The 10,000-nt window shown below is 54.9% G+C and overlaps 1 non-coding gene across 1 annotated transcript in view; it reads right to left on the bottom strand.

Moving 5' to 3' along the window:
- Positions 1-1,567, bottom strand: part of LOC144419354 (small subunit ribosomal RNA) — a 1,810-nt gene extending 243 nt beyond the window's left edge. The window contains exon 1 of the ribosomal RNA XR_013474009.1: positions 1-1,567. This exon is cut by the window's left edge and continues 243 nt beyond it. This is a non-coding gene — a ribosomal RNA (small subunit ribosomal RNA).
- Between the last annotated feature and the right edge of the window lie 8,433 nt (positions 1,568-10,000).

The raw sequence follows: 10,000 nt of genomic DNA on the forward strand, positions 1-10,000 counted from the left end.
AACAATTGCAAGTCCCTATCCCAATCACGAATGAGGTTCAACGGGTTACCCGGACCTTTCGGCCTAGGTTAGACACTCGCTGCTTCACTCAGTGTAGCGCGCGTGCGGCCCCGGACATCTAAGGGCATCACAGACCTGTTATTGCTCAATCTCGTGTGGCTAAACGCCACTAGTCCCTCTAAGAAGTTAGACGCCGACCGAGAAGGTCGCGTAACTATTTAGCATGCCAGAGTCTCGTTCGTTATCGGAATTAACCAGACAAATCGCTCCACCAACTAAGAACGGCCATGCACCACCACCCACAGAATCAAGAAAGAGCTCTCAATCTGTCAATCCTACCTGTGTCCGGGCCGGGTGAGTTTCCCCGTGTTGAGTCAAATTAAGCCGCAGGCTCCACTCCTGGTGGTGCCCTTCCGTCAATTCCTTTAAGTTTCAGCTTTGCAACCATACTTCCCCCGGAACCCAAAGACTTTGGTTTCCCGGAAGCTGCCGGAAAGGTCGTCATGGTAACGCCTCCCGATCGCTAGTTGGCATCGTTTATAGTCAGAACTAGGACGGTATCTGATCGTCTTCGAACCTCTGACTTTCGCTCTTGATTAAAGAAAACATTCTTGGCGAATGCTTTCGCAGTAGTTCGTCTTCCGCCGATCCAAGAATTTCACCTCTAACGGCAGAGTACGGACGCCCCCGTCTGTCCCTCTTAATCATTACCTCGTGCTCCGAAAACCAACAAAATAGAACCGAGGTCCTATTCCATTATTCCATGCAACACTATGCAGGCGAACAGCCTGCTTTGAACACTCTAATTTTTTCAAAGTAAACTTATCGGCCACCGCCGACACTCAGTCAAGAGCACCGACGGAGAACCGAAGGTGAGGCGAACGCAACCAGTGACACGCCTTGCGACGGACCGGCGGCGCTCGCCCAAAATCCAACTACGAGCTTTTCAACCGCAACAACTTTAGCATACACTGTTGGAGCTGGAATTACCGCGGCTGCTGGCACCAGACTTGCCCTCCAATGGATACTCGTTAAGAGTTTTAGGATGTACTCATTCCAATTACAGGGCCTCGTTAGAGTCCTGTATTGTTATTTTTCGTCACTACCTCCCCGTGTCGGGAATGGGTAATTTGCGCGCCTGCTGCCTTCCTTGGATGTGGTAGCCGTTTCTCAGGCTCCCTCTCCGGAATCGAACCCTGATTCCCCGTTACCCGTTATCACAAAGGTAGGCACGTAGCGTACCTTCGACAGTTGATAGGGCAGACACTTGAATGATACGTCGTCGGTGCAGAGACCGTACGATCCGCGTGGTTATCCAGAGTCATCAAACGTCACAGGACGAACCCGGTCGGTTTTGATCTGATAAAAGCGCGCCTCCCGAAGTCGGCGCTTAATGCATGTATTAGCTCTAGAATTACCACAGTTATCCACTTCGCTTACGAGACCAAATAAACCAAGACTGATTTAATGAGCCATTCGCAGTTTCGCTTTACGAGAACTCGTACTTGCACCTGCATGGCTTAATCTTTGAGACAAGCATATCACTACTGGCAGGATCAACCAGATAGCTGCGACAGCTGCGCTCGGCCCTTGCTGGGCCGCCCGGCGCGTGCTCGTCGCATTCGTTTAAGACCGAGGCAATCGCCTGCGGCCGTACTCAGCTTCGACAGTCGCTGGCCGCGACGTCCACGCTCTCGCCGGCAGTGCCAGGCGGAGCGATTTGCGTTTTTTCTTTGCTCGCCCTCTCTCGGGCTCGATCCATTCAGTTTCGCACAAACAAGAGCTCTGCCGGCCGCCTGCAGCGGTGCCTAAAACCCGGGCATAACAATGCGACCGTTCTGCTAGGCCGACAAGCGCTCAAGCCAGACGCTCGATCGAACGCCCCCTACATATTAGTCGAGACAACGGCTCGCTCATTAGCATCGCGTTTGTACTTTAACTTTTTTCGGCTCGGCTTCTTTCGACGCCGATGCCGGCGACGCAGCACTCTCTCGCCCGCCAGCCACCGAGAAAAGGGTGCGCTCCGACCGGCCCCGCACCGCTCTTTCTTGGCTCATTCGAAATTACTGTCTTTCGCTCTGACATGCCTTACCTAGGGTTAGGTTAGTATGCTTGCACGTTTGTACTTTAACTTTTTTTGGCTCGGCTTCTTTCGACGCCGATGCCGGCGACGCAGCACTCTCTCGCCCGCCAGCCACCGAGAAAAGGGTGCGCTCCGACCGGCCCCGCACCGCTCTTTCATGGCTCATTCGAAATTACTGTCTTTCGCTCTGACATGCCTTACCTAGGGTTAGGTTAGTATGCTTGCACGTTTGTACTTTAACTTTTTTTGGCTCGGCTTCTTTCGACGCCGATGCCGGCGACGCAGCACTTTCTCGCCCGCCAGCCACCGAGAAAAGGGTGCGCTCCGACCGGCCCCGCACCGCTCTTTCTTGGCTCATTCGAAATTACTGTCTTTCGCTCTGACATGCCTTACCTAGGGTTAGGTTAGTATGCTTGCACGTTTGTACTTTAACTTTTTTCGGCTCGGCTTCTTTCGACGCCGATGCCGGCGACGCAGCACTCTCTCGCCCGCCAGCCACCGAGAAAAGGGTGCGCTCCGACCGGCCCCGCACCGCTCTTTCATGGCTCATTCGAAATTACTGTCTTTCGCTCTGACATGCCTTACCTAGGGTTAGGTTAGTATGCTTGCACGTTTGTACTTTAACTTTTTTTGGCTCGGCTTCTTTCGACGCCGATGCCGGCGACGCAGCACTCTCTCGCCCACCAGCCACCGAGAAAAGGGTGCGCTCCGACCGGCCCCGCACCGCTCTTTCATGGCTCATTCGAGTTTACTGTCTTTCGCTCTGACATGCCTTACCTAGGGTTAGGTTAGTATGCTTGCACGTTTGTACTTTAACTTTTTTCGGCTCGGCTTCTTTCGACGCCGATGCCGGCGACGCAGCACTCTCTCGCCCGCCAGCCACCGAGAAAAGGGTGCGCTCCGACCGGCCCCGCACCGCTCTTTCTTGGCTCATTCGAAATTACTGTCTTTCGCTCTGACATGCCTTACCTAGGGTTAGGTTAGTATGCTTGCACGTTTGTACTTTAACTTTTTTCGGCTCGGCTTCTTTCGACGCCGATGCCGGCGACGCAGCACTCTCTCGCCCGCCAGCCACCGAGAAAAGGGTGCGCTCCGACCGGCCCCGCACCGCTCTTTCATGGCTCATTCGAGTTTACTGTCTTTCGCTCTGACATGCCTTACCTAGGGTTAGGTTAGTATGCTTGCACGTTTGTACTTTAACTTTTTTCGGCTCGGCTTCTTTCGACGCCGATGCCGGCGACGCAGCACTTTCTCGCCCGCCAGCCACCGAGAAAAGGGTGCGCTCCGACCGGCCCCGCACCGCTCTTTCTTGGCTCATTCGAAATTACTGTCTTTCGCTCTGACATGCCTTACCTAGGGTTAGGTTAGTATGCTTGCACGTTTGTACTTTAACTTTTTTTGGCTCGGCTTCTTTCGACGCCGATGCCGGCGACGCAGCACTCTCTCGCCCACCAGCCACCGAGAAAAGGGTGCGCTCCGACCGGCCCCGCACCGCTCTTTCATGGCTCATTCGAGTTTACTGTCTTTCGCTCTGACATGCCTTACCTAGGGTTAGGTTAGTATGCTTGCACGTTTGTACTTTAACTTTTTTCGGCTCGGCTTCTTTCGACGCCGATGCCGGCGACGCAGCACTCTCTCGCCCGCCAGCCACCGAGAAAAGGGTGCGCTCCGACCGGCCCCGCACCGCTCTTTCATGGCTCATTCGAAATTACTGTCTTCCGCTCTGACATGCCTTACCTAGGGTTAGGTTAGTATGCTTGCACGTTTGTACTTTAACTTTTTTTGGCTCGGCTTCTTTCGACGCCGATGCCGGCGACGCAGCACTTTCTCGCCCGCCAACCACCGAGAAAAGGGTGCGCTCCGACCGGCCCCGCACCGCTCTTTCTTGGCTCATTCGAAATTACTGTCTTTCGCTCTGACATGCCTTACCTAGGGTTAGGTTAGTATGCTTGCACGTTTGTACTTTAACTTTTTTCGGCTCGGCTTCTTTCGACGCCGATGCCGGCGACGCAGCACTCTCTCGCCCGCCAGCCACCGAGAAAAGGGTGCGCTCCGACCGGCCCCGCACCGCTCTTTCATGGCTCATTCGAAATTACTGTCTTCCGCTCTGACATGCCTTACCTAGGGTTAGGTTAGTATGCTTGCACGTTTGTACTTTAACTTTTTTTGGCTCGGCTTCTTTCGACGCCGATGCCGGCGACGCAGCACTTTCTCGCCCGCCAGCCACCGAGAAAAGGGTGCGCTCCGACCGGCCCCGCACCGCTCTTTCTTGGCTCATTCGAAATTACTGTCTTTCGCTCTGACATGCCTTACCTAGGGTTAGGTTAGTATGCTTGCACGTTTGTACTTTAACTTTTTTTGGCTCGGCTTCTTTCGACGCCGATGCCGGCGACGCAGCACTCTCTCGCCCACCAGCCACCGAGAAAAGGGTGCGCTCCGACCGGCCCCGCACCGCTCTTTCATGGCTCATTCGAGTTTACTGTCTTTCGCTCTGACATGCCTTACCTAGGGTTAGGTTAGTATGCTTGCACGTTTGTACTTTAACTTTTTTCGGCTCGGCTTCTTTCGACGCCGATGCCGGCGACGCAGCACTCTCTCGCCCGCCAGCCACCGAGAAAAGGGTGCGCTCCGACCGGCCCCGCACCGCTCTTTCATGGCTCATTCGAAATTACTGTCTTCCGCTCTGACATGCCTTACCTAGGGTTAGGTTAGTATGCTTGCACGTTTGTACTTTAACTTTTTTTGGCTCGGCTTCTTTCGACGCCGATGCCGGCGACGCAGCACTTTCTCGCCCGCCAACCACCGAGAAAAGGGTGCGCTCCGACCGGCCCCGCACCGCTCTTTCTTGGCTCATTCGAAATTACTGTCTTTCGCTCTGACATGCCTTACCTAGGGTTAGGTTAGTATGCTTGCACGTTTGTACTTTAACTTTTTTCGGCTCGGCTTCTTTCGACGCCGATGCCGGCGACGCAGCACTCTCTCGCCCGCCAGCCACCGAGAAAAGGGTGCGCTCCGACCGGCCCCGCACCGCTCTTTCATGGCTCATTCGAAATTACTGTCTTCCGCTCTGACATGCCTTACCTAGGGTTAGGTTAGTATGCTTGCACGTTTGTACTTTAACTTTTTTTGGCTCGGCTTCTTTCGACGCCGATGCCGGCGACGCAGCACTTTCTCGCCCGCCAGCCACCGAGAAAAGGGTGCGCTCCGACCGGCCCCGCACCGCTCTTTCTTGGCTCATTCGAAATTACTGTCTTTCGCTCTGACATGCCTTACCTAGGGTTAGGTTAGTATGCTTGCACGTTTGTACTTTAACTTTTTTCGGCTCGGCTTCTTTCGACGCCGATGCCGGCGACGCAGCACTCTCTCGCCCGCCAGCCACCGAGAAAAGGGTGCGCTCCGACCGGCCCCGCACCGCTCTTTCATGGCTCATTCGAAATTACTGTCTTTCGCTCTGACATGCCTTACCTAGGGTTAGGTTAGTATGCTTGCACGTTTGTACTTTAACTTTTTTTGGCTCGGCTTCTTTCGACGCCGATGCCGGCGACGCAGCACTCTCTCGCCCACCAGCCACCGAGAAAAGGGTGCGCTCCGACCGGCCCCGCACCGCTCTTTCATGGCTCATTCGAGTTTACTGTCTTTCGCTCTGACATGCCTTACCTAGGGTTAGGTTAGTATGCTTGCACGTTTGTACTTTAACTTTTTTCGGCTCGGCTTCTTTCGACGCCGATGCCGGCGACGCAGCACTCTCTCGCCCGCCAGCCACCGAGAAAAGGGTGCGCTCCGACCGGCCCCGCACCGCTCTTTCTTGGCTCATTCGAAATTACTGTCTTTCGCTCTGACATGCCTTACCTAGGGTTAGGTTAGTATGCTTGCACGTTTGTACTTTAACTTTTTTCGGCTCGGCTTCTTTCGACGCCGATGCCGGCGACGCAGCACTCTCTCGCCCGCCAGCCACCGAGAAAAGGGTGCGCTCCGACCGGCCCCGCACCGCTCTTTCATGGCTCATTCGAGTTTACTGTCTTTCGCTCTGACATGCCTTACCTAGGGTTAGGTTAGTATGCTTGCACGTTTGTACTTTAACTTTTTTCGGCTCGGCTTCTTTCGACGCCGATGCCGGCGACGCAGCACTTTCTCGCCCGCCAGCCACCGAGAAAAGGGTGCGCTCCGACCGGCCCCGCACCGCTCTTTCTTGGCTCATTCGAAATTACTGTCTTTCGCTCTGACATGCCTTACCTAGGGTTAGGTTAGTATGCTTGCACGTTTGTACTTTAACTTTTTTTGGCTCGGCTTCTTTCGACGCCGATGCCGGCGACGCAGCACTCTCTCGCCCACCAGCCACCGAGAAAAGGGTGCGCTCCGACCGGCCCCGCACCGCTCTTTCATGGCTCATTCGAGTTTACTGTCTTTCGCTCTGACATGCCTTACCTAGGGTTAGGTTAGTATGCTTGCACGTTTGTACTTTAACTTTTTTCGGCTCGGCTTCTTTCGACGCCGATGCCGGCGACGCAGCACTCTCTCGCCCGCCAGCCACCGAGAAAAGGGTGCGCTCCGACCGGCCCCGCACCGCTCTTTCATGGCTCATTCGAAATTACTGTCTTTCGCTCTGACATGCCTTACCTAGGGTTAGGTTAGTATGCTTGCACGTTTGTACTTTAACTTTTTTTGGCTCGGCTTCTTTCGACGCCGATGCCGGCGACGCAGCACTCTCTCGCCCACCAGCCACCGAGAAAAGGGTGCGCTCCGACCGGCCCCGCACCGCTCTTTCATGGCTCATTAGAGTTTACTGTCTTTCGCTCTGACATGCCTTACCTAGGGTTAGGTTAGTATGCTTGCACGTTTGTACTTTAACTTTTTTCGGCTCGGCTTCTTTCGACGCCGATGCCGGCGACGCAGCACTCTCTCGCCCGCCAGCCACCGAGAAAAGGGTGCGCTCCGACCGGCCCCGCACCGCTCTTTCTTGGCTCATTTGAAATTACTGTCTTTCGCTCTGACATGCCTTACCTAGGGTTAGGTTAGTATGCTTGCACGTTTGTACTTTAACTTTTTTCGGCTCGGCTTCTTTCGACGCCGATGCCGGCGACGCAGCACTCTCTCGCCCGCCAGCCACCGAGAAAAGGGTGCGCTCCGACCGGCCCCGCACCGCTCTTTCATGGCTCATTCGAGTTTACTGTCTTTCGCTCTGACATGCCTTACCTAGGGTTAGGTTAGTATGCTTGCACGTTTGTACTTTAACTTTTTTCGGCTCGGCTTCTTTCGACGCCGATGCCGGCGACGCAGCACTTTCTCGCCCGCCAGCCACCGAGAAAAGGGTGCGCTCCGACCGGCCCCGCACCGCTCTTTCTTGGCTCATTCGAAATTACTGTCTTTCGCTCTGACATGCCTTACCTAGGGTTAGGTTAGTATGCTTGCACGTTTGTACTTTAACTTTTTTCGGCTCGGCTTCTTTCGACGCCGATGCCGGCGACGCAGCACTTTCTCGCCCGCCAGCCACCGAGAAAAGGGTGCGCTCCGACCGGCCCCGCACCGCTCTTTCTTGGCTCATTCGAAATTACTGTCTTTCGCTCTGACATGCCTTACCTAGGGTTAGGTTAGTATGCTTGCACGTTTGTACTTTAACTTTTTTTGGCTCGGCTTCTTTCGACGCCGATGCCGGCGACGCAGCACTCTCTCGCCCACCAGCCACCGAGAAAAGGGTGCGCTCCGACCGGCCCCGCACCGCTCTTTCATGGCTCATTCGAGTTTACTGTCTTTCGCTCTGACATGCCTTACCTAGGGTTAGGTTAGTATGCTTGCACGTTTGTACTTTAACTTTTTTCGGCTCGGCTTCTTTCGACGCCGATGCCGGCGACGCAGCACTCTCTCGCCCGCCAGCCACCGAGAAAAGGGTGCGCTCCGACCGGCCCCGCACCGCTCTTTCATGGCTCATTCGAAATTACTGTCTTCCGCTCTGACATGCCTTACCTAGGGTTAGGTTAGTATGCTTGCACGTTTGTACTTTAACTTTTTTTGGCTCGGCTTCTTTCGACGCCGATGCCGGCGACGCAGCACTTTCTCGCCCGCCAGCCACCGAGAAAAGGGTGCGCTCCGACCGGCCCCGCACCGCTCTTTCTTGGCTCATTCGAAATTACTGTCTTTCGCTCTGACATGCCTTACCTAGGGTTAGGTTAGTATGCTTGCACGTTTGTACTTTAACTTTTTTTGGCTCGGCTTCTTTCGACGCCGATGCCGGCGACGCAGCACTCTCTCGCCCGCCAGCCACCGAGAAAAGGGTGCGCTCCGACCGGCCCCGCACCGCTCTTTCATGGCTCATTCGAAATTACTGTCTTTCGCTCTGACATGCCTTACCTAGGGTTAGGTTAGTATGCTTGCACGTTTGTACTTTAACTTTTTTTGGCTCGGCTTCTTTCGACGCCGATGCCGGCGACGCAGCACTTTCTCGCCCGCCAGCCACCGAGAAAAGGGTGCGCTCCGACCGGCCCCGCACCGCTCTTTCTTGGCTCATTCGAAATTACTGTCTTTCGCTCTGACATGCCTTACCTAGGGTTAGGTTAGTATGCTTGCACGTTTGTACTTTAACTTTTTTCGGCTCGGCTTCTTTCGACGCCGATGCCGGCGACGCAGCACTCTCTCGCCCGCCAGCCACCGAGAAAAGGGTGCGCTCCGACCGGCCCCGCACCGCTCTTTCATGGCTCATTCGAAATTACTGTCTTTCGCTCTGACATGCCTTACCTAGGGTTAGGTTAGTATGCTTGCACGTTTGTACTTTAACTTTTTTTGGCTCGGCTTCTTTCGACGCCGATGCCGGCGACGCAGCACTCTCTCGCCCACCAGCCACCGAGAAAAGGGTGCGCTCCGACCGGCCCCGCACCGCTCTTTCATGGCTCATTCGAGTTTACTGTCTTTCGCTCTGACATGCCTTACCTAGGGTTAGGTTAGTATGCTTGCACGTTTGTACTTTAACTTTTTTCGGCTCGGCTTCTTTCGACGCCGATGCCGGCGACGCAGCACTCTCTCGCCCGCCAGCCACCGAGAAAAGGGTGCGCTCCGACCGGCCCCGCACCGCTCTTTCTTGGCTCATTCGAAATTACTGTCTTTCGCTCTGACATGCCTTACCTAGGGTTAGGTTAGTATGCTTGCACGTTTGTACTTTAACTTTTTTCGGCTCGGCTTCTTTCGACGCCGATGCCGGCGACGCAGCACTCTCTCGCCCGCCAGCCACCGAGAAAAGGGTGCGCTCCGACCGGCCCCGCACCGCTCTTTCATGGCTCATTCGAGTTTACTGTCTTTCGCTCTGACATGCCTTACCTAGGGTTAGGTTAGTATGCTTGCACGTTTGTACTTTAACTTTTTTCGGCTCGGCTTCTTTCGACGCCGATGCCGGCGACGCAGCACTTTCTCGCCCGCCAGCCACCGAGAAAAGGGTGCGCTCCGACCGGCCCCGCACCGCTCTTTCTTGGCTCATTCGAAATTACTGTCTTTCGCTCTGACATGCCTTACCTAGGGTTAGGTTAGTATGCTTGCACGTTTGTACTTTAACTTTTTTCGGCTCGGCTTCTTTCGACGCCGATGCCGGCGACGCAGCACTTTCTCGCCCGCCAGCCACCGAGAAAAGGGTGCGCTCCGACCGGCCCCGCACCGCTCTTTCTTGGCTCATTCGAAATTACTGTCTTTCGCTCTGACATGCCTTACCTAGGGTTAGGTTAGTATGCTTGCACGTTTGTACTTTAACTTTTTTTGGCTCGGCTTCTTTCGACGCCGATGCCGGCGACGCAGCACTCTCTCGCCCACCAGCCACCGAGAAAAGGGTGCGCTCCGACCGGCCCCGCACCGCTCTTTCATGGCTCATTCGAGTTTACTGTCTTTCGCTCTGACATGCCTTACCTAGGGTTAGGTTAGTATGCTTGCACGTTTGTACTT

Source organism: Styela clava, unplaced genomic scaffold (genome assembly GCF_964204865.1).
Source record: "Styela clava unplaced genomic scaffold, kaStyClav1.hap1.2 HAP1_SCAFFOLD_19, whole genome shotgun sequence".
Classification (NCBI taxonomy): Eukaryota; Metazoa; Chordata; class Ascidiacea; order Stolidobranchia; family Styelidae; genus Styela; species Styela clava.